The sequence below is a fragment of the Diaphorina citri genome, unplaced genomic scaffold (assembly GCF_000475195.1).
Source record: "Diaphorina citri unplaced genomic scaffold, Diaci psyllid genome assembly version 1.1 scaffold2365, whole genome shotgun sequence".
Lineage (NCBI taxonomy): Eukaryota > Metazoa > Arthropoda > Insecta > Hemiptera > Psyllidae > Diaphorina > Diaphorina citri.
Genome location: NW_007379789.1, coordinates 5,917 through 12,274, shown reverse-complemented (window position 1 = coordinate 12,274; position 6,358 = coordinate 5,917).

Genomic DNA, 6,358 nt, shown 5'->3' with positions numbered 1-6,358 from the left:
CTCTCTCTCTCTCTCTCTCTCTCTCTCTCTCTTCCCCCCCAAAGTTTCTTCTAAAATGTTGGAGACAATTTTCAAAGCGAAAAAGAAGGTTAAAGAGGAGTGAGAGAGACAGAGGAGAGGGTTCTATAGAAAGAATATAGGGGAAAGAGAGAGAGAGGGAGGAGAGGGGAAAGAGGAAAGATATAGGTAGGTATATCTATATATGGAGAGAGAGATCCATTTATTGGCCTTGCTCGGCGTAGCTTAACATAGATGGCGCTAAAACCGGTCTTAAATGATCGACTGAAGGGTTGATATATGGAGCTTTTCCGGATGAGAGAGAGAGAGAGAGAGAGAGAGAGAGAGAGGAAAGTTCTGCTTCTTGTTTTAAAGATTTTTCAGTCGAGAGAAACACTGGGGGTGACAAAATAATGACTTTGTCACTCTTCCTCCACTCTCAACGTTTTGCTTAACTTAGCTTCCAACAGCAACATCAATAAAAGGTGATATTATTTTATCTTATAGGTACATATAGGTATACGTAATACTATTACATATCTATAAGTTACATAATTATGTAGGTATAGTATTGTAGGTATGTAGGTAAGAAGTGTTTTTTCAGCCCTCGTAAGTGTGATAAGTGTGATGTGTTTTTTTTTTTTTTTTTTTTTTTTAAAATGTTTTTTTTAACCCCCGGTAGGTGGGAAAATGGTATTTTTTTTTTTTTTTTTTTTTTTTTTTTTTTTTTAACGTCCGGAGAGAGAAGAGTTAAGGAAGACAGGGTACGAGAAAGTCACAGCAAAAAATAGGGCTCATATACCTACTCACATAAAAAAGGGAATAAAAAATAGGGAATAAAATTTAATATAGGGCATAGAATACAGAGCTCAGCTTGAATCCTGGAATTTCCCTGGGGATCTGAAATCCCATTCATCCCATCATAGGTACATCTAAGTTCTTGATATCGAACGAACATGTGGTTGGGTGATGCAAGAGCTGTGAAGTTGGATTTAAAAACTCCTTTTCGAAAATCTCGTCATTTGAAATACCTATGTATATACCTACAGCCAAAAAGGTTCCATTAAAAAAAAAAAAAAAAAACGCACCAAAATGACACATTAAACTAGGGAGAGGTAACTCTCAACCGAGAACCGGCGCGAACGACCTGGTATTCCAGAGTTAAAGCGTAACAGAAAAAAAAAAAAAAAAAAACTAGGGAGAAAAAAATTAAAGAAAATTTGATTTTAAAAACTTATAGGTACAGAAAAGATGAAATTCAGAAAGCTGTGAAAGAAGATAGGAGTAAAGAAGAGAGGAACATGATATAAAATATAGAACAAGAAGCAGGTAAAAAGGAGAATTATTAGGAGGAAAAGAAGAAGGAGAAGGAAAAGAAAAGGAGAAGGAGAAGAAGAAGAAAATGTAGAAAAAGCAGAAAGGAGAAGAAGAAATAGGTAGAAGGAAGAAGAAAAAGGAGGAGGAGGAGAAGGATGAGGAAGAGAGAGGAAGAAATAACGAGTTCAGAAAAGTAAATTTAAAAAGTTGAAAATAAATTTCTTGTGTAGCAAGAAATAAAAGTGGAAAAAGAAAAAATAACAAGAAGGAAAGAGAAGAAGAAGGAGAAGGAGGAGGAGAAGAAGAAGACGAAGAGGAAGAGAGAGACAAAGGAGGAGAAGGAGAGAGAAGAAAATAAAATAGAAAATGGCATGAACTTTTGTGTCATTTTGAAGAGAGAGAGAGAGAGAGAGAGAGAGAGGAATATAAAATGGGAGACAGCAAAGGAAATAAAATATAATGGAAAATGTATACAGGGTCTCTCAGAAATCAGTGATGATTGATACCTACAGGGTACAACCCGAACAACATTGATGGAAACACCCTGATGAAGCATAATGTCTCCAAAAGTGCAAAATCGTTTTCATAACTGCCTACTGCTAGCAAAAGGGACTCCTCAGTTATAAGTTGACAGTGCCTTGAAGCTTGAAGTGTTGTAAAAATATGCCAAATTTCATTAAAATCGTATTTGACAAACCGTTTAATGGTGGATTTCACCAATGACTTAATGAGAGATTTCACTAATGTGCTAGCAAAAGGGACTCCTCAGTTATAAGTTGACAGTGCCTTGAAGCTTGAAGTGTTGTAAAAATGTGCCAAATTTCATTAAAATCGGATTCGACAAACCGTTTAATGGTGGATTTCACCAATGACTTAATGAGAGATTTCACTAATGGGAGAATTTTTGGATGATTAAAAATTCTCCCATTAGTAAAATCTCTCATTAAGTCATTGGTGAAGTCCAACATAAGAGTTAGCTATTCTGGTAAGTAGGTAAGTATACGGAGGTCTTATGGTCCGTAATAAGAGAAGACATGATATAGGAAAAAGTTAGCGTTTCCGAGAACGAACTTATCTGGTCAAGACAAAATCCTCCCCGGGTGGGAATCGAATCCGCGGCCTAGCGCTTACAAGGCAGACGCACTACCAACTAAGCTATAAACTAGGCTGGCAGAGTCCCATTGCGCTAACCACTACCACCAGTACCACCACACTGAGGTTGGTTCATTTGGATAAATAGAAAACGTCAAACAGCACAGAAAAAAGATATAAGTAAAGTGGGCGGGGCCTAACAGCGCTGCTTTTTCATTTTTAACTTTTTCCAAAAGTCACGCTGATAGGGAACATTATAATGGTGGGGAGGAAAGATCAAAAGTTTTCCACCAATCAGGTTGCAGCATTTTCTCGTTGGGGAATGAGGGATACCGTGCCTTCTGCTGTTTGCTTTCCGCCTTTTGTTTTTTGTTGATTTTTCCTCTTTTCCGGATTTCCATTTGATGGAATTGTGAATGTGTTTTTCGCCAATGACATTTCTCGATTTTTTTTCTTATAATATATATATTTTTTTTTCTTTCTTTCTTTCTTTCTTTTTAGAGGTTTGATAGAGGGAACTGTAACTGATGCTAAGGTCTTATCGTCCCGAAATATAGTAGAAAGAAGGAGGATAGGATAGGAGAAAGCCAGCCGTTCCGAGAACGAACCTTATATATCCGTTCAGGATAAAATGAGCCCCGGGAATCTCTCTTGTTCTTCTTCGGTTTCTTCTTTTAAGTATTAGGAAATTACAAGTAGGTATATTTATTATTTTCTCTCACGATTTTTTCCCTGAAGATTTTCTTTTGAAAAATTTATATATGAATTTCATGAATGTCACCCAAGGATAAATCGAGATAAAAAATACCTACCTACCTACCAGAAAAGATAAAAAATACCTACCTACCTACCTATACCTACCCACCAAAGAATCTATCTATCGCCAAGGAGAAGAAGAAGAAGAAAGAAAGTAAAACACACACAGAATTGAGACATTATTTTGAATGCTTCCAGCAAAATAAGCGCCGAGAAAGATTTCCTTTTTATTACATCACACATTCATTTTGGCTTTGTTTTCATGTCTGAATTTTTCCATAAAAACAACTTTAAAACACATTTTCTTTCTTCTTCTTCTTTTTTTCCACACATGTGAAAATCTTTTAGTTCTCTTTAGGAATGGAAAAATAAAAAGATGAAATGATAATAAAAATGCTTTACACATTTTGTATTTACATGAATATTTGCATTTTTTTAAAAAACCGTGAAAAACAAGCACCCTTAAGACATGAAAATTGAAAACTCCACTTCCATACACGTAAAATAATTTTATTAAAAAAAAAAAAAAAAAAAAAAAAAACGGTGAAAAACAAGCACCCTTAAGACATGAAAATTGAAAACTCCACTTCCATACACGTGTCACAATTCCTTCCTCAACAACATTTTTGAAGGCAGAGTCTTGGGAAAAAGAACAAGTGGACGTCCCATCAGACTTTCATATTTCCAGGATGTGAAAGACCATTCATCAGCATACTCCCAGATTGAAGTTGATGGCAATGGACAGAGAACAATGGCTGTTTCGATAAGGCGATGCCTTTAGGAGATGATGATGACACGTAGAAGTAGCTACATCAACACCCCATTTTATGAACAAAAATTCTCGCTCTTAAGTCAGAGTGAACGAAAATTTTGCAATCTAGTTAGCTTGGAAGGTAGCGCAGCTTCCTTGAAAGAGCTAGGTTCGTTCTCGGAACGGCAGCCTTTCTCCTTAGGTATATCCTGTCTTCTCCCTCGCTTTCGGAACGATAAGACCTTAGAAGTTACAGTTCCCTCTATCAAATCGCTCGAAAAAAATAGTTGATTCTGGATCTGGAGATTTACTATAGGCCACAGAGGTAACTTAAGGTTGAAACACACTACTATCACGTCACGTGAGCTCACGCGGGGAGTTAGAAAGATGTAGTTCAAAGTTTTCCCATTAATATATTGTAGGTGATTTGGTTCGGGACGACCACATCACCACAATCACGTCACGTGAGCTCACGTATTATGAGAAAACTTTGAACCACATCTTTCTGACTCAACATGAGGTCACGTGACGTGATGGTAGAGTGTTTCTACCTTTAGATTCTTTTACATAACAGATGGTGGAAATTGAAAGGAGAGAGAGAGAGGATATAGCAACTCCATATATGTATATATAATTCTGTAGATACAAGTATTGAAGGGTCAGTAGAGACAGAGAGAGAGAGAGAGAGAGAGAGAGAGGAAGGGGGGAAAAGGGGGGAGAGAGGAAAAAAAGACACATTAAATTCCAATTTAATTTACATATAATTTTATTATAGAAGCATTATATAATTAATAGACCTCCAGACCTCCCCTGTCCTGATTTGATTTGAATATCAGGGGTGGTATAGAGAAGGGGAAGATATGTAAATATCAGGGGTGGTAGGTATAATTATAGAGAAGGGGAGAAATGTAATTTGCCTAATGACCAGGGTAGGAGTTGAAAATTTGAAATTCACTTCGTTTTCGTTCCTTCAATCATACCTACCTAGGTACCTATTAATTTTTTTTTCTTTTTTTTCCAATTATGGTACCTGCCTATATTTTTTTTATCTACCTAATACCTACCTATTTTACTTCCATATTTAATTTTCTACGTGTCAAAACGGCTAAATTAGAATGAGTGACATAGAGAGATTAGCAATATGCCTCCAGATAATATCACCTAGATAGGTACCTTCCATACCTGCTACCTACTCTCCTAATATGTGGAGTAAATACCTCATACCTACCGATACCTAGCTGGAAGAACGCCAATTCGGTCCCATGACCTTTTTTCTTAAGGTAGTCGACTACCAATTGGGTCCCGTATATACCTGTAATGCCTTGGATGAAATAAATAAGAGTTTTTATTTTTAACAATAACAATAAGAAATAAAACAACGTTCTTTTTTCTGTTGTTCACAAGTAGAAGAAATGATTCTGCTTTATTCGTACTTAATCCATCATTAATTTTCCGAGATTTTTCAATACAATCACCAAAATTTTCGGTACTTATTCAGAAGCTATGACAGTGAAAAAGAAAGCTCCTTTTTGTGTTCAACATAACCCTAATAATAACACTAATCACAGCTCTAATTGTGAAAACTCCTTTTTGCGTTTAACCTAACCCTATAATAACACTGGTCACTGCTCATTTGTGACAGTTCTTTTGGTATTAGCGATCACTCTAAAATTTTAGACTTAGGAAGATTCATAGCTTTAAGAACATAGAGCTTGTGATGTGTTGATAGAAAGAAGAAAAAAAAATCAGGAACCTATCAATTTAAGTGTGGGACCTATAATTGGTACTTAGACCCTCCATACCCGGGACCCAATTGGTAACAAAAAACATCTGGTTTTGGGACCGAATTGGTTTCCTCCCACCTAGCTGCCCTGGTGCTGTCACAATGTCACATGCTATGTCGCCGGACATACGAAATGTTGGACACATGTGTTTTCGTCTTGTTAATCACCTGTCAGAATATCATTCATGTGAAAATTAACATCACAATCATCACACAGTGAAAATACTGAAAATACATAATAATTATATACCTAGGTGTAAACCAGAAAACAATCTTCAGAAGAATGAGGACGATTGCGGACTGTCTCGCCGGTTGATTGGCGATGGCGACTGAAAATGTAAACAACAAAATGAAATGTAAACAATAATATGTAAACAACAATAAATGAATTGCAAACAAAATTTGCATAGATCTATTACAAACTTATTAAAATAATAGGTTAAGAATAAACAGTAGAAAATTATCCTAGGTGTGAAAACCAAAACACTTGTGGGACTATAGCCAGCGGCGATACCAGTGGTAGGCACCTATATACAGCATGTTAAAAGCACCAGTTCATTATAGTGTGTCCAGATCAATGTGACAGCAAAAAAATAGGCATTGTTGCCAAACATGTCACATGTGCAATGGTAGAGAATCTTTAAAAGAGGAAGGTATATTGC